Source organism: Hyperolius riggenbachi, chromosome 6 (assembly GCF_040937935.1).
Source record: "Hyperolius riggenbachi isolate aHypRig1 chromosome 6, aHypRig1.pri, whole genome shotgun sequence".
Lineage (NCBI taxonomy): Eukaryota > Metazoa > Chordata > Amphibia > Anura > Hyperoliidae > Hyperolius > Hyperolius riggenbachi.
Window position 1 is genome coordinate 230,654,222 of NC_090651.1, and position 23,122 is coordinate 230,677,343.

Here is a 23,122-nt window from a genome sequence, read left to right on the forward strand (position 1 = left end):
CCCCCAGTGGCGTAGCTAAGGAGTTATGGGCCACAGTGCAAGTTTTACATTGGGGCGCCCCAAGTACTCTATACATAACAATTGATATGGCGCACCAAAACCTGCCAAGGACAACCACAGTGTCAGAGGTGCAAGGGAATGAGGAACAGTTTGTTAATGATTACTACTATTCAAAGCATCTATGGAAGTGATTATTTCCAGCACAGGACCAATAGAGAGCTAATACTGCAGTTGAGGAAGGGCTCCTTGGTCCCCCTCTGACCCAAGGGCCTCAATGTGGTCACAACCTCTGCACCCCCTATTGCTATGCCCCTGCCAGCCCCAATGACTTAAAGGGTGTTTTAATCAGTATACTAACAGCAGTGATGAGAGTTCAATTGGGCTGTGCAGGGCAACATGTATCTGTGTTGTGCAACTGTACCTAGCAGTGGCATAGCTAAGGAGCTGTGGGCCCCGATGCAAGTTTTACATTGGGGCCCCTTATGCACTCTATAACAATTGATATGGCGCACCAAAACCTGCCAATTGCAACTACAGTGTCAGGGGTGCAAGAAGGGGATGGGGAACAGCTTGTTAATGATTACCACTATTCAAAGTATCGATAGAAGTGATTATGATAAGCACAGGACCAATAGAGAGCTAATACTGCAGTTGATGGAGGGTCCCTTGGGGCCCCTCTGGCCTAAGGGCCCTACCCCGATACGGTCGCAACCTTTGCACCCCCTGTTGCTATGTCCCTGGTACTTAGCCACGGCCACTCTGACACAAATATGCCCTTTTAACCTCTCCATACTGCTGAACCCAGGGCTGGCACCTCTCTTACCTCTGCCTTGACAGCTATCTAAAGTTCAAAATTAATGTCCCTTTAATTTATCAAATCCCTTTTTACATGTGCACAGAGAAAGAAGACGCACTGCTATCTACCAAAATTGCTTTCCAAGAGAAGAATAAAAATGCTGTTACATGCTACTTAGTTACGTTACGGAGAACCAGGAGCTCCAAGTTTTTTTTTTGGAAAGGGCCAAAAGGACTGGTACTCAAAAATGTTTGCCTGCATGTTTTGTAGTAAAAGTGAAGCAACCATTGGTGAAAAAACTCAGAATTTCAGTCAGTACAAGTGCTTGAGTGCAGAGGTAGGCATGGAGCAAGTCGGTAGCAATTATACCAGGGGACAGATGATAGCAGCAGATGATACTGCAGTGAGGAGACACTGGTAAAAAGGCAAAAAAACACAGAGGTGCTCATTCCGTTCAAGGTTAGATAACTGGCACTGTACCTAATGAAGCAAACATCAGCTCTGCAAAACACGTTGTTCATTATGCCAATCAAGCTTTGAGAACTCACTATACTGGCTACTCATTCCAAGAGGTAAATAGTTACTTGCTCTCCTTTTAATATATAAATTATTTAACCCTCTTCCAGGTGCCTCATAATATTAAAGCAGTATAAAACCCTGACATAATATTCAATAAAAACATGTGTTTCCTACTTTTTATATGCCATACAGTTATCATATTTGCTTTTGTACATAAGTATTATTCATTTAGAAATTATACGTTCCCAAAGTACACTTTTTTTGCTCTGAAAGCTGCCTTTGCATTTTATTCATAACTGCTTTATTCATCTTCTAAGGTAAGCAGAAATGCTTTCTGGTGCTTTCTGATTGTCTCACTGTCTTCAGGAGACCTGGCAGTGTCAGAGAAGGGTTTGTTTACATTTCTCACTTGATACAATTAAACACAAGATAACATTATCTCTAGTTCAGTTTCCTTCAGCTTTTCCTGCAGGGGAGCTTCTAATGCTGGGTACACACTATGAGATTTTCTGGCCGATTTACTGTCAGATCGATTATTTCCAACATGTCCGATTTCTGATCGATTTCCAAGCTTTTTCCGATTGATTTCCTATTAAAATGAACATAAATCAATTGGAAAATGCTTGAAATTGATCGGAAAGCAAATCGGACATGTTGAAAATTATCGATCTGTCAGTAAATCGGCCAGAAAATCTCATAGTGTGTACCCAGCATAAGGCCTGTGTTTAACCCTTTGAATGCTGTTCTAGTAAAAAAAAAAATGCTGGCTGTATAGAATATGCTGTAAATAATCTATTAGAGCAAAGAAGAAATGCTGGGTTTCGTTCCGTTTTAATGCAAGTGGATAGGGTAGGATCAGAGAGTTAAGTTCATTGGTCAGCTGTGTTCCACATTTATATCTGTGACAAACAGATCTCTCATCAACAAATACCTGGGCACCGGCTGTTGATAATAAATAAAAAGCACATATATTGTGTGTGGTTTGCTTTTAAGTGACAAGGAAACTTCAACAGATGAAAAAAATTCAATCTGAGATGCAGAAAAGGCAGCAATTGATGGCACACTTGGGTAGCTTTCAAAACGAGAGACATTTCAACAGGCCAAACATTTGGAAGAACACAAGAAATACCATTTAAATTTCCACCTAACCAAGAACATCACAAAATTTATTGACAACAGAAAGCCGTCCGCTGTCTTCGGCTGGTAATGTATAACGCTTTTCCCATAATGGCTGTCTGCAACTTTTAATGATATTATTCCGTCAATGAGAGCCAGAGGGGAAGCTGTTTGTCTTTGTTTTCCATCTACAAGCAAGAGCAGCACAGAGATGGCTACGATGCCTGATTTATTAACAATCTGATTTTACAAGCCAACCAGTATTGATGAATGTGTGCAATTTTATACTCCGGAATCAATACCCTTTAATCGAGTCAAATCTGACCAAATGAAATTAAACAGAGATTTCATGAAAGCCTCCAGTAAAACAAATGAATTTATAGAAAACATAACACTTGTAGACCTGCTGGTCCTGAAGCTATTTTTTTAGTTGTGGCTTATTAAAGCAATGTTTCGTTGTGACTCCTAGGGTAGAAGATAAATATGATATTATGAGTGTGATATTGGGCCATATCCTATTTGAAGTGATAATAAATAGCTTTAAAGCAATGGTAGTAGCGCAAGGAGTGGGAAGCAGCAGCTGATGTTAGGTGGCACTGCCGGGCGAGTTGCACAAGACGGAGGGTGCCCAACTGAGCTGCAGGGGGTTTGCTGCTGTGGGGGCAAGGACTGGCAGGGATCTCTGCAGGTCTTCTTAGTTAAGAATGCTACCAGATGCAGCAGGTGAAGCAGGAAATCTGCACCGGAGAGCCAAGGAAGTTGAGTGCCGCTATAGGTACCCATTCAAATATTGTTTATAGCAGAAAATTTGGGCACTGAAATTTCCTGCTATAAACAGTATTTGCATGGGCACCTATAGCAATGCCCAATATTTAGCAGTTTGCTATAAACTATACTTAGAGGTTTTTTTGCTGCTGGTTTGCGGCAGGTTTTGGGCGGGGGCAGTTAAGGTTAGGTGTCGGAGGGTTAAGATTAGACATGTTGGGAGGGGAGTTTAAAGGCGTACGTTAAAAAGGGGCGCTGGGAAAAAAGGGCGCCGGGTTTTTAACGATAAGCATGGATAACGTTTAAAAATGTATTGTACTGTATTTCATTTAAAATTAATGTTTTATAAAGTTATAAATCATTAAATAATGTGCATTAAATCGGCAATTGTAAAAACGTTAATCTTTTGTTTAAATAGCGAAACGTATAATAACGTTTAAAAAAAAAATTACTAAGTAACCCTCCCTGTACTTACCCCTAACCCCTAGACCCCCCTGTTAGTGCCTAAACCTAAGACCCCCCTGTTGGTGCCTAAACCTAAGACCCCCCTGTTAGTGCCTAAACCTAAGACCCCCCTGTTGGTGCCTAAACCTAAGACCCCCCTTTTGGTGCCTAAACCTAAGACCCCCTGTTGGTGCCTAAACCTAAGACCCCCCTGTTGGTGCCTAAACCTAAGACCCCCCTGTTGGTGCCTAAACCTAAGACAGCCCTGTTGGTTTTTTCGTTTAAAATTAATGTTAAAAAAAAAAAAGTACTGTTTTTCGTTTAAAAATAATGTTTGGAAAAAAATATTGTACTGTTTTTCGTTTAAAAATAATATTTAAAAATGTATAAATCATTAAATAATGTGTAATCATGAGAAACAGTAATAAAACATTAAGTCTCCGGGCGCCGCTTTTAAAACGTTAGTTTTCTCCGGCGCCCTTTTTTCCTATCGGGCGCCCATTAAACGATATTTATTATAGGAGTGAATGGCGGCGCCCGATTTGTCCACTAGCCTCAGGCGCCCGAATTTACTGTTACCGTTTAAAGTGACTCTAACAAAAATTACAACGTTTTTTCTACCATGCTACAAGTTCCTAAACCTATTCTAATCTGTTCTGGCTCACTGCAGCACTTTGTACTATCAAGGTCTATGTAATAAATCAATGTATCTTTCCCCTGTCAGACTTGTCGGCCTGTGTCTGGAAGGCTGCCAACTCTTCCGTGCTGGTCTGTTCCTCTATGCACACTCCAGTGTGTGTTTTATTTACATAAGCCAGCAGCTTCTCTGCTATCTTATCAGTGATAGAAGAGAGCTGGATAAAAATCCTCCTCTGTTAGGCTGTGAAAGTAGCTGGCTGACACATACTGAGGAATTACAAACACAGGCACAGGCAGAGCTGTCTGCAGGAAGCCTGTAATGATCAGTGCATGAGAGAAGAAGGGGACAGAAGGTAAACACACAAATGATCTTTTGAGATTCAAAAGGAAATCTGTATACAGCCTGCTTGTGTATGGATATATTTTCTATGTGTGGACATATTGTACATCAATCTACTTCCTGTTTTGGTGGCCATTTTGTTTGTTTATTAAACAAACTTTTTGAAACTGTTTTTGACTACTTTTAATGCGGCGGGGAGTGGCGAAATTGTGACAGAGGGTAATAGGAGATGTCCCCTAACACACTGGTATGTTTACTTTTGTGCGATTTTAACAATACAGATTCTCTTTAAGGTTAGGCATGGGGGAGTGTTCAAGGTAAGGCTGGTTAGAGTTAGACATCAGAGGGGGGTGGTTAGGGTTAGGCATCAAGGGGGTCAGCAAGGGTTCGGCATATGCAGGGGGATGGTTAGGGTTAGGCATAGGCAGAGGGAGGGTTCTGTGTGAGAATAGGGTTAGGTTTAGCTGTAGTAAAATATCTGTATCATTTGCCGATATTTTACTATTATTACTATTGTAATTTGTGCTTCCTAATAGTAGAATATTCATAAATTTACCAATCTTCTACTAGTAGACCATATTTTGGGCACCCACATTTTTAGGTGCACTTTTTGCATGTACACCCGCCAAGACACTTGCCTTAGGCAAGTGCATTAGGGACTTTAAACTTACGCTCCTGTCTGATAGGGAGCATTGCTTACAGGCAGCAAGAAAATGACAATAAAATAAGATATAAACTTGCTGAGCTATAAAATCCCCCAAGCAAGTTTTTTTTAATACCTTTTCACGTGCTTTCTAGAATACCATCAGTTCAGGTTATTGAGGTAAAAAAATTTTAAGAATAGGATATGGCCCCTAGTGTGATTTAAAGGACTCCCGAGGTGAAAATAAACTAATGAAATAAATGATTTTATCTATCTTTCTTCTCCTAAAAATGACTTTTTAAGATAGTTTCGTTTCATGTTTAAATCTACTTTTTAAGTTTTAACTGTTTTATTGTTTTTGCTCAATGGCACAATAATTGAAGTGTGCCAGAGCTAAAATCTATGATTTATTGACCCTTTTTATCTCTTTCCTGCACTCAGAAGCCATTTTCTGCAAGGAAAGTGTTTTATAGTTTAAATTTATTTTCAGTGAGGGTCACAATGTAGTCACTTTCTGTGTGAGTCAGGACTGACTCAGCCATTTACATACCTGATACAGTGGCTTGCAAAAGTATTCGCCCCCTTGAAGTTTTCCACATTTTGTCACATAACTGCCACAAACATGCATCAATTTTATTGGAATTCCACGTGAAAGACCAATACAAAGTGGTGTTCACGTGAGAAGTGAAATGAAAATCATACATGATTCCAAACATTTTTTACAAATAAATAACTGCAAAGTGGGGTGTGCGTAATTATTCAGCCCCCTGAGGCAATACTTTGTAGAACCACCTTTTGCTGCAATTACAGCTGCCAGTCTTTTAGGGTATATCTCTACCAGTTTTGCACATCTAGAGACTGAAATCCTTGCCCATTCTTCTTTGCAAAACCGCTTCAGCTCCGTCAGATTAGATGGACAGCGTTTGTGAACAGCAGTTTTCAGATCTTGCCACAAATTCTCGATTGGATTTAGATCTGGACTTTGACTGGGCCATTCTAACACATGGATATGTTTTGTTTTAAACCATTCCATTGTTGCCCTGGCTTTATGTTTAGGGTCGTTGTCCTGCTGGAAGGTGAACCTTCGCCCCAGTCTCAAGTCTTTTGCAGACTCCAAAAGGTTTTCTTCCAAGATTGCCCTGTATTTGGCTCCATCCATCTTCCCATCAACTCTGACCAGCTTCCCTGTCCCTGCTGAAGAGAAGCACCCTCAGAGCATGATGCTGCCACCACCATATTTGATAGTGGGGATGGTGTGTTCAGAGTGATGTGCAGTGTTAGTTTTCCGCCACAGATAGCGTTTTGCATTTTGGCCAAAAAGTTCCGTTTTGGTCTCATCTGACCAGAGCACCTTCTTCCACATGCTTGCTGTGTCCCCCACATAGCTTGTGGCAAACTGCAAATGGGACTTCTTATGCTTTTCTGTTAACAATGGCTTTCTTCTTGCCACTCTTCCATAAAGGCCAACTTTGTGCAGTGCACGACTAATAGTTGTCCTATAGACAGATTACCCCACCTGAGCTGTAGATCTCTGCAGCTCGTCCAGAGTCACCATGGGCCTCTTGACTGCATTTCTGATCAGCGCTCTCCTTGTTCGGCCTGTAAGTTTAAGAGGACGGCCTTGTCTTGGTAGGTTTACAGTTGTGCCATACTCCCTCCATTTCTGAATGATCGCTTGAACAGTGCTCAGTGGGATGTTCAACACTTTGGTAATCTTTTTGTAGCCTAAGCCTGCTTTAAATTTCTCAATAACTTTCTCCCTGACCTTTCTGGTGTGTTCTTTGGACTTCATGGTGTTGTTGCTCCCAATATTCTCTTAGACAACCTCTGAGGCCGCCACAGAGCAGCTGTATTTGCACTGACATTAGATTACACACAGGTGCACTCTATTTAGTCATTAGCACTCATCAGGCAATGTCTATGGGCAATTGACTGCACTCAGACCAAAGGGGGCTGAATAATTACGCACACGCCACTTTGCAGTTATTTATGTGTAAAAAATGTCTGGAATCATGTATGATTTTCGTTCAACTTCTCACATGTACACCACTTTGTATTGGTCTTTCACGTGGAATTTCAATACAATTGATTCATGTTTGTGGCAGTAATGTGACAAAATGTGGAAAACTTCAAGGGGGCCGAATACTTTTGCAAGCCACTGTATTTAACTATTTCAGACAGAGAAAGAAAAAAAGGAACACAGCATAGTTTGCTAGGTGTGCTAGGCACTGTACATACACATGTTTATCTCATTATGTCAGATGTCAGCTTCGGGTATCTTTTAACCATTTCAGCCCACGGGTATATTTCACCTTATGGATGAGAGGAATTGTCTCATTTCAGCACTCCTCCCTTTCATTCCACAATAACTTTGTCACTACTTATCACAAATAAATGATCTATACCTTTTTTCTGCCACCAATTAGGGTTTCTTTGGGTGGTACATTATGCTAAGAATTATTTTATTCTAAATGCATTTTAATGGGAATAATTAAGAAAAAAATAAAAAAAATCATTATTTTTCAGCCATTATAGTTTTAAAATAATACATGCTACCGTAATTACAATCCACACATTTTATTTGTCCCGGCTATTGCAATGTTAAAATTATATCCCTAGTATAATGTATGGTGACAATATTTTATTTGGAAATAAAGGTACATTTTTTTCAGTTTTACATCCATCGCTAATTTTTAGCCCATACATTTATAATAATATGCCCTCTTGACATACATATAAAAAAAATGTATTTCCTAAAGTCAGTAGGTGTAATTTAACTATTTGGCCACAAGATGTCCCCGCTGAGAAAATCCTATTAGCAACAATATGTACGCTACATAGGAAACAATATGTTGCTACATTGTTACTAAGGAAGTGACGCAGGCAGCGATCACGGTGGGCTGCAGGGAGATTAAATCTAACAATCGGCAGTGGAAAGCAGCGGAAATCGGTGGCGAAAGGAAGCACAGCGGCTCTATTAAGAATAAACACTGTTTTTAAACAAAAACAGTGTTTATTCTCGGTGGACATGTACGGATTTGCACAGGGGACTTTTGTCCCCTGCAGCCAATCCCATGTGCTACCAGCAACATCGTGATCGCACGCATTTGCCCGCATGATCACCCACAAAGAACCCCAAACTGCAGGGACGCAATTAGCACGTCCCTGCAGCTGTAGCAGCTGCCGCTGCAGCAGACATGAGGCTCACGTCCGTGCGGCATAAATGGTTAATCTTCCAAAGATTCTAAGTGGTGAACTTCGGGATGGTTAAGGCCAATTAAGTTATCAATATAGAATTATTACATGAATATTTATGTCATAACTAAAATTAGAACCCAAATTCTAGTTTTATTGAAACAGAACACTACCTTTTTATTTTTATTATTTAGTATTTGTATAGTGCTGATATCTACCACAGTGCTTTTACAGAGTATATATGTACTGCAAAGGAGCTTACAATGTAGTCCCTACCATGGTCTGGGGACAATTTTAGGGGAAAGCCAAATATTGTAACTGTATTTTTTTCAGTTGTGGGAGGAAACCAGAGTCCCCGGAGGAAACCTGTGCACACACTAGAGATGGCCCGAACGGTTCGCCGGCGAACTTCCATAGTGCATCATGAGGGTCAACTTTGACCCTTTTTATCACAGTCAGCAGGCACATTGTAGCCAATTAGGCTACACTCCCTCCTGGAGTCCCCCCCCCCCCTTATAAAAGGCAGGCAGCATCAGGCATTGGACTCACTCATGTGCCTGCATTAAATAGGGAAGGGATAGCTGCTGCAGACTCTCATAGGGAAAGCTTAGTTAGGCTCTTGTAGGCTTGTTAGCTTGCTCCAAGCTGATTGTTATTGCTAAAACAAAGCACCCCTCGACAGCTCTTTTGAGAGCTAATCTTGTTTTTGTGATCTATTTTTTGTGTGTGTGTGTCTCACTTGCGTTATTTACAGTAAGTCAGTCGCAGCTGGCCTTTGGCCCCTTGATGGTATAATTACTACTGTGCCAGGTGCACATTGTAATACCCATCACTGCATATACCAACTACCTGTTGTTCCCTTCAGTGCACCCACCTAACTACGTGAGCGCATGCAGTGTCACTGTGCCTGTCCGGTACCTGTCTGTGTGTGACAGGTGCACATTGTAATACCCATCACTGCGTATACCTACTACCTGTTATTCACTTCAGTGCACCCACCTACCTACATGAGCGCACGCAGTGTCACTGTGCCTGTCCAGTACCTGTCTGTGTGTGACAGGTGCACATTGTAATACCCATCACTGTATATACCTACCTGTTGTTCACTTCAGTGTACCCACCTACCTACGTGAGCGCACGCAGTGTCACTGTGCCTGTCCGGTACCTGTCTGTGTGTGACAGGTGCACATTGTAATACCCATCACTGTATATACCTACCTGTTGTTCACTTCAGTGCACCCACCTACCTACGTGAGCACACGTAGTGTCACTGTGCCTGTCCGGTACCTGTCTGTGTGTGACAGGTGCACATTGTAATACCCATCACTGTATATACCTACCTGTTGTTCACTTCAGTGCACCCACCTACCTACGTGAGCGCACGTAGTGTCACTGTGCCTGTCCGGTACCTGTATGTGTGTGACAGGTGCACATTTGTAATACCCATCACTGCATATACCTACCTGTTGTGTTCAGTGCACCCACCTACCTACGTGAGTGCATGCAGTGTGATATACCACTCCGTGCATACCTGTTAACTGCACCTGTGTGACTGACTGCACATTGCATTAGTCAAGCCAGTGCATACCTTTCACTTCATCCCCCCCAATATGGACAAAACAAAAGGCAGAGGCAGGCCACCTGGCAGGTCTGTTCGAGGTCGCGCTGTCATGATTTTGTGCAGCCCTCGACCAAAGTACAGTGTTCAGAAGAAGGCATGTGCCATTTAACACAAAACACCTCACCTTTCTCAGCTTCCGCACGGAAGCATGACATATCTTCCTCCTCCTGCTCTGATTCTGGCACCCCACTTAACACTCAGTCGGCCGGCACCACCAAAGTGCCATCACCCCGGGGCTCAGCGGTGTGGAAATTTTTTTGTGTGTCTGCCTCAGATGAGAGCAATGCCATCTGTACTCTCTGCCACCGAAAATTGAGCCGTGGAAAGACCAAGACCCGCGTAGGGACAACTACCTTACGAAGGCACATGATTACAAAGCACAAACTGCAATGGGATGACCACCTGAGGAAAAGCAGCACACAAAAGCAAAGCCACACACCACAGTGTAAGATACCAGGCCGCAATTTTTTCTCAAAAAAGGCAATACCTAAACTGTACCGTGATGTCTCCTGCATGCTGTGAGTGACACAGTGAAATATATTTGTAATCTGTGCGAGAAATGAATTTTTAAGCAGGGATAGAGGGAGAGAGACCTGGGTGAACAAATAAAGTTCCCCTAGCACTAGTGGTAATGTGTACACTAATATAGAGTATTAAAAAAAAAGTTGTTTCAATCGATAGTATTCCTTTAAAACGCTGCTTTGCGTCAAATCCAGATTTTTCCCCTGGACATTTTTTTCAAAGTGAACCAAACTTTTGCGAAAGTTCGCGCTCGCGGTTTGCAAACCGAAAATCGGAGGTTCGGGCCATCTCTAGCAGACACAGGGTGAACATATTCATTGCAGATGATATCCTGGCTGGGATACGCCACTGTGCTGCCTCTTTGCCATGGTATTACAGAAGTGCAACTTTAGCTTACTGTGAGTATTTGAAAGTCATTCTTGTCTAAAGGTCAAAATAGAAAGATAGCTATTAATAACTTTAAATGACTAAAAGCATTTAACAGCACCAGTCTGTGTTTGGACATAGCATGGCGCTAAAAGATTTATTTATGACTGATGCATTTAATAAAACTGGAACATATTCCATATTTTACTGCATGTAATGTAACTTTAATATTTCCTTGCCTTGATAGAAACATTCTGTTGCACTTTTAATCAGGCAGAGAGATAATCCCACCAATGCTGTTGTTTGAAAGATTTCCCTTTATTATTGCAAATGTTGTGGCTTTTCTATCCTAAGGTATAGAAGATGTCAGTTGGAAAGAGTGATCCTCATTGATCTATATTCCCCTTTCAAGAAACAAATCTGAAAGATGACCTTTCCTGCTCACTGGCAGAAAATGAGATAGGGGATGTGACAGGTTCACTTGTGCACTCCTTGCTATCTTCAAAGTGCGAAGCTGATTGAAGGTAAAGGCTTTGCATTCACAAGGCTGTTTTTTCATCCTGTGCAATACGTGTTCTTTCTGTCTGGGGTTTCCAGGGAAAATGGAATCAGCAAAAACCACAGAGCACTGTGTTATGACAGATGTAGCTTAAAAAATAGATAACAACTGGGTCTAAGAAGCAACCCATAGTACTTAAAGCAAACTTGTGAGGAATAAAAGCTGAAAATGTAGATACTTTCCTAAGTAGTAGTAAACATCTGGATAGTCCAGAGGCTTCCCAGTTCCTTCTTGATCCCCACTGCTCCTGTCTGGAGCCCTCCTCTTCTTCTGGTCGTGCTTCGTCCATATACAAGAGCTTCTAGACTGGGCATAGATAAGGATGGGCCATGCAAGCTCAGTAGAATGAAACTACTCATGCACGGAGGTAATTAGAAGCACTGTCATGAAAAGCATATACAGCAATGTAATTGTCAAATATGCTTAGAGGGCCCCTGGAATGGTGGGCTTCAGGAGAATCTTGGAAGCCTCTGGACTATCCAGAAGTTTCCTACTACTGAGGTAAGTACCTAAACTTGTCTCTAAAGTCCACTTCAGAAAAACAAAATAAATACATTTCCAAGTTTACGTATTAATACAAAAACATCTCTAAAATTCCCAACCAAAACCTTCAGGACATATCCCCACCAGAAAAAAACGAATTGTTTTCATCAGAGTTCATAATTTCAATCCATCCCAACCATTTTGTACAGAAAATCTCCCATCTAACTGCAGAGCAATCTGTTCTTCTACATATTTTATCATAAGTACCCTTTTGACCAAATCGGAAAGTGATGGAGGATCTGAGCCCTTCCAATAAACGGCTATTAAACTTTTAGCTGCAATTGAGGCAAAACTGACTTTTTATACCTAGATTTAGACATACAGTAGTAGAACAATGCAAAAGCACCTCTAAAGGATAATTTTTCATCTAATATATAACAATCTTATTAATCCTCATTAGAATTTCATCCCAAAAGACCCACAACCTAGGACAACCCCCACAAATATGCAATAACTTACCCTTACACCCACAACCCCTCCAACACCTGTCATCAACTCCAGGGTGCATTAGGGTCAATCTAGCAGGAGTCCTATACCATCTAGTCAAAACCTTAAAATGACTTTCCTTTGCTCTAGAGCTAACAAAAGTCACATGGGATAAAATACACATTTTCCTGTTTGTTGCACGCTGATTGAAACCCCCAGATCTTCTTTCACCTTCCCAAAATACTCAGGATAACCATTACTCACATTATTCAACAATAATTTATAAAATAAGGAAATTCTATGGATAGGAATCGCATTCATCACAAAAAAAATAAAATAAAAATATTTCACTAAGTTTTATTTCTCATGAAAAGTGGCAAATAAAAAAAAACAGTCAGCAGTAACAGACATAACAGTAACAAAACACAATACATTATTGCAAAAGTCCTTAATGGAGACAGCGCCTACTAATGAGAGGCATAAATAAATACGTTCAAAGTCCATAAAGCTATCAAAATAGTCACTGAAAAAGTAGAAGCAGAAGGACAGGATTATCCAATACAAAATAAATGTCCATTAACAGTTCTTAACTATAGATAAACAATATTAAGCCATTTGTGGTCTATCACTAAGATGTGCCTGCACCCAACCATCCCAATGCTCAGGATATTTCTCAATCGAATTGTTCATGGTATGAAAGATATGGTCTGCCAGCATAATGCCATCCACCCTGGTCAAAACCGGGTCAAAACCTGGTCAAATTGCAGAGTTCACTGCTTCCAAGAGAGGGCCACAACCCAAAGTACAACAATAAGTAAGGCATAATATAATTTTCTCCAATTTCTAGGGACAGAGCCATTTGGAGCCAGACACAGTGCCTGAATCTGAGTCAGAGACTTGCTTGGTGAAAAGTCCCCCTACAAAGGCTTTCAAACAAGTCCATATAACCTCAACCACTGGGCAGTCCCAAAAATATGAGACATAGTGTCCTCGGACTGGTAACCCCTGAAGCATTTAAGAGAGGTCTGTGGGAAAAAGTTATGTAATCGGGCAGGAGATGGAGTCCTATACCAACGAAGGGCCACCTTCAAAATCGTGTCTCTGACTGCTGCAGTTCTAGTTACATTTTTTAAGTGTTTGTGCCTGCCACTGGACTAAGTCTAGGTCAATTCAAAGTTCTGATTCCCAATCGGTCATAGATTTTGTTTTAACTTCAGTGGAGTACCCGATAATGTGAGAATAAAGTATGAAGAGAGTCCCTGAGTAGTGTTGGGCGAACAGTGTTCGCCACTGTTCGGGTTCTGCAGAACATCACCCTGTTCGGGTGATGTTCGAGTTTGGCCGAACACCTGATGGTGTTCGGCCAAACTGTTCGGGTTCGCCCGAACTGCTCAATGCCTGGCCGAACAGGGCCCCTGTTCGGCCGCTGAAATCTGATTGGCTGTTGTTGCCCTGCCCTTTTTCTCCTAATTGTGAACCACAGTCACTCAGTCACTAACACTCCAAAGATTTTGAATGCTGGCTTTTAACATGTAAACATAGCAGCAGTATTAAATTTTTCTATTAAAAATCAATGAATGAAATTTGATTGGTTGTTGGTGGGTGGAGCCTGAACTTGAAGTGGAAACACCCAGTGACCACATTTGTGATATTTGAGGTCCCTGACATCAATAATGTGAGAATGGCAGCCTTTGGGGACTCTGGCTTAATACTGTTTACATTTTCTCATTGAAGTCAATAGGGAAAAACCATTAGTTGTTCGTGGCTCCACCCACTTTTTGGGGTCCCCAAAATGTGACAGATTTTTTCAGCTTCACCCCATGACCAAGTTTGGTGAGTCTAACTTCAAAACTGTATGAGTGGTAAAAATTTAAAATTTTTCAATGAATGACTATGGGAAAAAGGGGTCTTCGGGGACCCACCACAGGGACATGGAGGGTGGGATTGCTTAACAGAGCACAAATAACCTATTTGGGTATGAGCCGAACAAGTGTGCAAAGTTTCATAATTATACTCCTTAAAACTGGGAGGAGTAGCATATAGAAAATTGCTAAATTTTCATTGCCCATTGGAAGCTCCACCCCCCCAAATCTCTATTTTAATTTGGGGTGACACCAACAATATGTGGTCTGAGTTTGGGGAGTGTATCTTAAAAACTGTACGAGCGGTGGTAATTTCAAAATTTTCCTTGACAAAGTCAATACAAAAAAGGGGTCTTCCGGGGTCCGCAGGGGCGCAGAGGGTGGGATCGCTTACTAAAGCACAATCAATGTACTTCGATATAAAATGAATAAGTGTGGAAAGTTTGGCACTTGTACCCCTAAAATTGAAGGAGTAGCATATGGGGGGGGGGGGGGGGAGGGGGCGGAGAGGAATAATAAGATGAGCTGAACTTGCAGAACAATATGTTGGCTTCTTCAAAGCCAACATAATGAAAGTCTCAAGGAGGCTGCTGATGAAGAGTAGAGATGGCTCAAACCTCTGATTTTAGGTTCGCGAACTTCTACAAAAGTTTGCGTTCGCGCAAAATTCGAGAGCCGCAATAAACTTCAATGGGGAGGCGAACGTTCAAAACTACAAACACTAATTCTGCCCACAAAAGTGATGGAAAAGATGTTTCAAGGGGTCTAACACCTAGAGGGGGGGCATGGCGGAGTGGGATACATGCTGAAAGTCCTGGGGAAAATTACGGATTTGATGCACAGCAGGGTTTAAGGGCAGAAATCACATTGCATTGTTAAAATGGAGGCATAAAGTGCTTTAAAATATCTTGCGTGTGTGTAGTGTAATTAGTGTATTGCTTCACACTGACAGACCAAACTCACTGTGTAATGTACCACAAACAGCTGTTTGTGTAGTGATGGCCGTGCTGGACTGGTGCGCACCATGGCGAGAGTGCAGGCGATGGTGGTTTTCAAGCCCATATGGTCAGGCTGAGGTAGCTCAATGACAGAACAACAGTGACTGAGTGTCCAGCTGATCGAATTTGGTCTGTCCACAATGCAACAATGACCTTACTATCTTGGGTCAGGTGTGCCCTCCAACACACTCATATAGCTTCATTGTGATACGCAAGCCCCTTCACCGCAGCAAGGTAACGATCACGAAGGGGAATTGGCACATGTACATGCCTTTTGTTTTGTTGTTGCAGCCGCAATGCAGCCAGAAAAATTAGGCAGGCATGTACACGCACCAGAAAAATTATTATAGCGGCCGCTGCTAGCAGCTGCCTTAAAAATTCAGGAATCCACCTGGAGTCCTGGACCCTGTTGGTGGTGGCGGAGAAGGCAGTCAAGCGGCCTGCAGGCACAGATGCTGTGTGGGGACCAACTTAGTTTTGGGGCAGGCAGTCACACAGCATGCAGGCAGAGATGCTGTGTGGGGACCAACTTAGTCTTGGGGCAGGCAGTCACACAGCATGCAGGCAGAGATGCTGTGTGTGGGGGTTGACTTAGTCTTTGGGCAGGCCTGACCGTGCTTTGCAGGCCAGGAAGGCCAACGCCGTGTGCCAGAGATGACACCACTTGCCTTTCAACATCACGGTACAGTTTTTTTGAGAAATAATTGCGGCCTGGTATCTTCCACTGTGGGGTGTGGCTTTGCTTTTGTGTGCTGCTTTTCCTCAGGTGGTCATCCCATTGCCCTTTGTGCTTTTTCATCATGTGCCTTCGTAAGGCAGTTGTCCCTACGCAAGTCTTGGTCTTTCCACGGCTCGATTTTTGGTGGCAGAGAGTACAGATGGCATCGCTCTCATCTGAGGCAGACACACAAAAAAATTTCGACAACGCTAAGCCCTGGGAGGATGGCACTTTGGTGATGGCTGCCGACTGAGTGTTAAGTGGGGTGCCAGAATCAGAGCAGGAGGAGGAAGATATGTCACGCTTCTGTGCGGAAGCTGAGGAAGATGAGGTTTTCTGTGTGAAATAGTCAACTACGTCACGTGGCACGTGCCTTCTTCTGAACACTGTACTTAGGTCCAGGGCCGCATGAAATCACGACAGCTAAACCTCGAACAGACCTGCTGGGTGGCCTGCCTCTGCCTGTTGTTTTGTCCATATTGCGGGGGATGAAGTGAAAGGTATGCACTGACTTGACTAATACAATGTGCAGTCACACAGATGCAGTGAAATGTATACACTGACTGCTGGTATAAAACAATGTGCAGTCAAACAGTTGTAGTGAAAGGTATGCAGGGACTGCTGGTATAACAATGTGCAGTCACACAGGTGCAGTGAAAGGTATGCAGTGACTGCTGGTAGAACAATGTGCAGTCACACAGGTGCAGTGAAAGATATGCAGTGACTGCTGGTAGAACAATGTGCAGTCACACAGGTGCAGTGAAAGGTATGCAGTGACTGCTGATAGAACAATGTGCAGTCACACAGGTGCAGTGAAAGGTATGCAGTGACTGCTGGTAGAACAATGTGCAGTCGCACAGGTGCAGTGAAAATGGATGCACTGACTGCTGGTATATAAAACAGCGTTCGGTCACAGAGATGCAGTGAAAGGTATGCAGTGACTGGTACTGTATTTAAAACAGCATACAATTACACAGGTGCAGTGAAAAGATATGCACGGACTGGTATATAAAACAGTGTGCTGTCACACAGATGCAGTGAAAGGTATGCAGTGACTGGTATTATAATACAATGTGCAGCAGTCACACTAGGCACTGAATGTGCTGGGCCTGGCACAGTATAGCAATTAGCAAGGGTCAGCTGCGACAGACAGGGCTGTATATACAGTGTCAGTGGGCCACACAAAAAAAACACCTCACAAGAACATTAGCTCTCAAAAGAACTGTTTTGGGGTGCTTTTCATCAACACATATCAGCAAGGATCAAGCTAACAGACCTCCTAACTATCGCTTTCCCTATCTCTCCAATGTCTCTCCATTCTCTCACTAATACAGCAGTAGTGCTTTCAAACATCTTGCATGTGTATACATCAATCAGGGAGTGTAATTAGAGTACTGCTTCACACTGACACACCAAACTCACTGTGTAACGCACCGCAAGCTGTTTGCGTAGTGACGGCTGTGCTGGACTGATGCGCAACATGGCCAGAGTGCAGGCTATGGCAGTTTTCTAGCCCATATGGTCGCCAGGCTGTGGTAGCTCAATGATAGAACAACAGTGACTGTCCAACTGATCAAATTTGGTCTGTCCACAATGAAGCAACGACCTTATTATCTTCTTGTATGTAGGTAGGCATAGGTAGGAGTCCCAGTATAGGTGGGTAGGCATAGGTAGGTGCCTCAGTAGTTAGCTAGGCATAGGTAGGAGACCCAGTATAGGTAGGTAGGCATAGGTAAGTGTCCCAGTAGTTAGCTAGGCATAGGTAGGAGTCCCAGTATAGGTAGGTAGGCATAGGTAGGTAGGAGTCCCAGTATAGGTAGGTAGGCATAGGTAGGTGTCCCAGTAGTTAGCTAGGCATAGATAGGAGTCCCAGTATAGGTAGGTAGGCATAGGTAGGTGCCTTAGTAGTTAGCTAGGCATAGGTAGGAGACCCAGTATAGGTAGGTAGACATAGGTAGGTGTCCCAGTAGTTATCTAAGCATAGGTAGGAGTCCCAGTATAGGTAGGTAGGCATAGGTAGGAGACCCAGTATAGGTAGGTAGGCATAGGTAGGTGTCCCAGTAGTTAGCTAGACATAGGTAGGAGACCCAGTATAGGTAGGTAGGCATAGGTAGGTGTCCCAGTAGTTAGCTAGGCATAGGTAGGAGTCCCAGTATAGGTAGGTAGGCATAGGTAGGAGTCCCAGTATAGGTAGGTAGGCATAGGTAAGTCCCCTAGTATAGGTAGGTAGGTAGGTGTCCCCGTATAGGTAAGTAGGTGCCCCAGTAGTTTGGTAGGCATAGGTAGGAGACCCAGTATAGGTAGGTAGGCATAGGTAGGTGTCCCAGTAGTTAGCTAGACATAGGTAGGAGACCCAGGTAGGTAGGCATAGGTAGGTTTCCCAGTAGTTAGCTAGGCATAGGTAGGAGTCCCAGTATAGGTAGGTAAGCATAGGTAGGAGACCCAGTATAGGTAGGTAGGCATAGGTAGGTCCCCTAGTATAGGTAGGTAGGTAGGTATCCCCGTACAGGTAAGTAGGTGCCCCAGTAGTTAGGTAGGCATAGGTAGGTGTCCCAGTGTAGATAGTTAGGCAGGACCTGGCTGGTACAGTAATAACAATTACCAAGGTCCAGCTGCAACAGATAGGGCTGTATAATGTCAGTGTCAGTGAGCAACACACACAAAAAAAAAACACATCAGGAAAACATTAGCTCTCAAAAGAGCTGTTGAGGGGTGCTATTTTAGCAATAACAATCAGCCAGGAGCAAGCCAAGAGCCTAACTAATCTTTCCCTAGGAGATAAAAATCTGCAGCAGCTCTGCCTAGTCTGTCCATTTGCAGCAGGCACACGAGTGAGTGTCATGGCCAGCGAGCCTGCCTTATATAAGGGGGGATGGGGCTCCAGGGCTTAGTGTAGCCTGAATGGCTACAATGTGCCTGCTGAATGTGATGCAGAGGGTCAAAGTTGACCCTCATAGTGCATTAATGGGGCAAATCGAACTTCTGCAAAAGTTTGCCTGGTCCAGGCGAACGCAAACCACCAAAGTTCGCCTGGAACCATTCTCCGGCGAACCATTTGCTACATCTCGGGGCATATGCAATTTACTTTTTCATCCTAGTTTTCTCCCAGGAGATAATTTTTCATCTTCTATTTTGACTAATGTTTCCACACTTTGCAATTGAAAAAGTAACAAAAAGTAGGTTAAAAAGTGCCATCAAAATTATTTTACGTATTTTCTTGCTTTCTAGTGGTTTAAAGGGCATTTTATTGACAAGTTTTACAATATCACCTAGGAGAAAACTCATGAGAAAAAGTTAATTGCATATGAGCCAGAGTGAGAAAATGGCCAATGCTGCTGCCTTATATGGGGGGGCTCCAGGAGAGAGTGCAGCTTGATTGGCTGCCTTGTGTCTGCTGACTGTGATGTAGAGGGTCAAAGTTTAGCCCAATGATGTAGTATAGGGGGTGGGTCGAACTTGCATAAAGTTCGCTTTTAGACGCGAACCCGCGTTGCTTGCACAAACAAGTTTGCATGCGAACCGTTTGGGCCATCTCTAATGAAGACCAAGTCCCAGAGAAAAATCAAAAGATGGCATAGCTTGGGGAGGGGGGGCAAGAGGGGACATATGTCACTAGGTGCAGCATTGTGAGGGTGCAAAGGCGGCTGCTTTTCACTCTCTCCCTCCCTCCACCTCTGTAGAGGAGTGCAGATGTAAGAGAAAACTCACAACGTTCCAGCGATGACATCATCTGTCCTCTGCAGCGCAGCAGCATTTCTTGTCACATGACATTGCTGTTACCAAGAAGAGGACACTGGGCGTGCTGCAGAGGAGATATGATGCCATCGCTGGAACATCTTCTGCTGTTACATCCGCACTCGTTTGCGGAGTGGGGGAGAGAGAAAAACGGGGCACATCTAATGGGGCAAATCTGATTATCTAAAGAGGGGCATATCTGGCTAACTAAAGGGGTGGACATATCTGGCTATCTAATGGGGGCAAATCTGACTATATAAAGGGGGGGCACATCTTGCTATCTAAAGGGTGGGCCCATCTGGCTATTTAATGGGGACAAATCTGGCTAATGGGGCAAATCTGACTACTTAAAAGGTGGGCATGCCTGGATATCTAATGGGGCATATCTGACTATCTAAAGGGTGGGTACATCTGGCCATCTAATGCAGGCAAATCCGGCTATCTAAAGGGAGGCACATCTGGCCATATAATAGGAGCACATCTGGCTAGCTAAAGGGGGGAGGGGGGCAAATCTTGCTATTTAATGGGAGGGCAAATCTGGCGTAAAAGGTGGCACATCTGGCTATCTAAGAAGGGCACATCTGGCTCTAGGAGCAAAATGGGGATGCATATCTGGCTAGCTATAGGGGAGAGGGGGCACGTCTGGCTATCTAAACAGCATTTTTTTTTTGTCCATGGGGTTGCAAAAACTGTCCCTTGTCCTCTGCGACCAGTGTAGTGTCCTCTTCAAGTTCCTGTCCATCTCTTGACCTAACCTAACTATGGATGAGGAATCCGAGGAGGAACCGCACACCACTTTGGAGGTGCTGGACCTGAGTAACAGTCAATGATAAATCCAGAAGGTCCGCACACTCATATGTAGACCAAGTCTGCTGTTTTATTCAAAAAACGTGACACAATTCCATTCCATAACCAACGATTCATTTCGGGGCCCGAGGGGTCCCCTTTGTCAAGGTACACACACAGAATGGTAACGACCACCATTCTGTGTGTTTACCTTGACAAAGGGGACCCCTCGGGGCCCCGAAACGAATCGTTAACTATGGATGAGGTGGGTGGTGACTAGTGCAGAGAACCAAAGAAATGTGCAGAACTGCCCATATACAGCAAAATCTATACAACTCTCTCTTCTCTCTATATTTCTGTGTTCCCACCTCTCTTGTGCACTACTGCATTGGGACCACACAGCAAAATCCAGCAACGCATAATAAGCAGGGAAAACAAGAGACTATTTCCATGTGTCCCCTTGTGATGATTAAAACTGTATCTATTTTATTTTCTGGTGTGTCGATTGCTTTGTGCCATCTGTCCCCCGAAATGATCAAAAACGTTTGTCTAATGTCTACTTTGTGTATGTAAACTAGACAACAATTGATGCCAAAAGACCAGCTTGCCAGTCAGACAAGTGGCCCATATTAAAAGGGAATAAAGATGGCAGCCTCCATTATCTTCTCACAGTAGGTTTTCTTCAGCACACCTTTTCAAAAGCCCTACATGACCCGGAAGCCACAAAAGTTGGAGATTGAAAGAGAAAGTTGTTGCTTTGTCTACAAATGAAAATAATATGGAAATATTGCATTTCCTGTATTTTAAATGTATTCTGCTAACTTCCCTGCTTGGAGTCGATGGTTTTACATTACAAGAGCCTGAAGACAAGCCGCTTCAAAGAGCAATTTTAATTGAAATGATAATGATGAAAGTATTCCTAGACAAAGTTTAAATATGTATTATGTGCTTTCGCTTTTATTTGGAAGAGAGCGCTAGGATTTCCAGGCTCGCCAGTGTAAAGTCATGCTGAAGACAATGGCCTTTTTTACTATTGTGTTTGCTGGCCTCCCAGCGACTGCAATTCTCCAGCTGTGATACGCAATCACATTTGCCATCTAAGGTTCATCTGTGTCTTGTGAATCCTGTGAAGTAAACCAAACTTGTGCTATCATTATACAGCTCATGTTGTCTTTTTATTGCTGGAATTTACAGAAGGCTCAATGCACTCAAAACCCCGGCATCTTTACTAAAGAAGAGTTCCTCCATAACACATGAGCGTAACAGCGACTGAAGCCAGATGGCAGAGGAGCACATCCACTTGCACCCCAACTGCTGTTCCATCGCTCTAGTAACTAAGTGAAACATGAAATAAAGTAAACAAAGTGTTAGGTGGCCATGCTCCTCTAATTTCTGGCTTTAGTGCGTGTTGCCTTCTTATGCTTCCTTTATTTCTAGCTTCAGTTTTATTTTCCTCTGTCTCCAATTGCCTTTTTTCTTATGTAAGATGGGAGAAAGCAAACCAATTGTGATACAATATGTAGTGAGTTGAGGTAAGTAATACGAAAAGTTTTACCTTGTGATAAGAGAGATTAAGATTTTTATTGTTACACACCAGTAAAAAGACAATGCGTTTCACAGGACCTGTTCGCTTCCTCGGGTTAATATGAGACTGTGTCTGAGCTATGTATCTCCTTTTCAGAGGGCTCTGATCACGAGGTAAGACTGTTCCTATTGCTTACCTCCACTCATTACATATTGTATCACAATTGAGGCGCCTACTCCCATCTTGCATTGCCTCCTCCCCTGGGACACACCTTACCCATGTAATGCAGGTTAACGTTGATAGTTTAATGCCCGCTATTTACCATAGCATTAGTACCGGAAAATTGCTGTGCGCTCCAATTTTATTGGACTTAGACCTATATATGAAAACACATTTCCCTTATTAGACACATTTGTTGACAGAGGATACCTTTAAGGTGCAGGATTGTACACTATGAGGCATAACCTTTTGAATTATCTCCCAGTCCTCGTTTAGCATGTTTTTTTTTTCATCTCATTCTCTTTCACTAGAATAGCATTTTTTCACACCATTAATGTTCCAAGGCACTTGGAAGCTGTTATGTCGACAAAGAATTTGATCGCTATGGCAACTTGAAACGAGTTTGTATAAGATGCTACTAATGCTAAATTAGAGGAAGAGTGTTAATAGAAAAGGAAGAAAAGTGTGCATTGTATCAGCAATTAATAGATAATATTCATGCAGTGTGAGTCACATACGGTATCAATCACAACATAGGTTAACCTAATGTGCCATTTGAAGTTGACCCAAATTAAAAATACAAGATTTCAGAAATAAAATCTATTTTCTAAATTATAATAATAAATAGCAGCCTTTTTTAAGCTGCATGATGACAAATATAAGATATATTACATTCATTGGAGGAACCCCTCCCTTCCTTTCATATTGCCGGGACAGAATCCGGCATTCTGGTGGAGGAGATAAAAAACAAAAAACAAAACGCAGGCTGCTACTGATGATGTCAC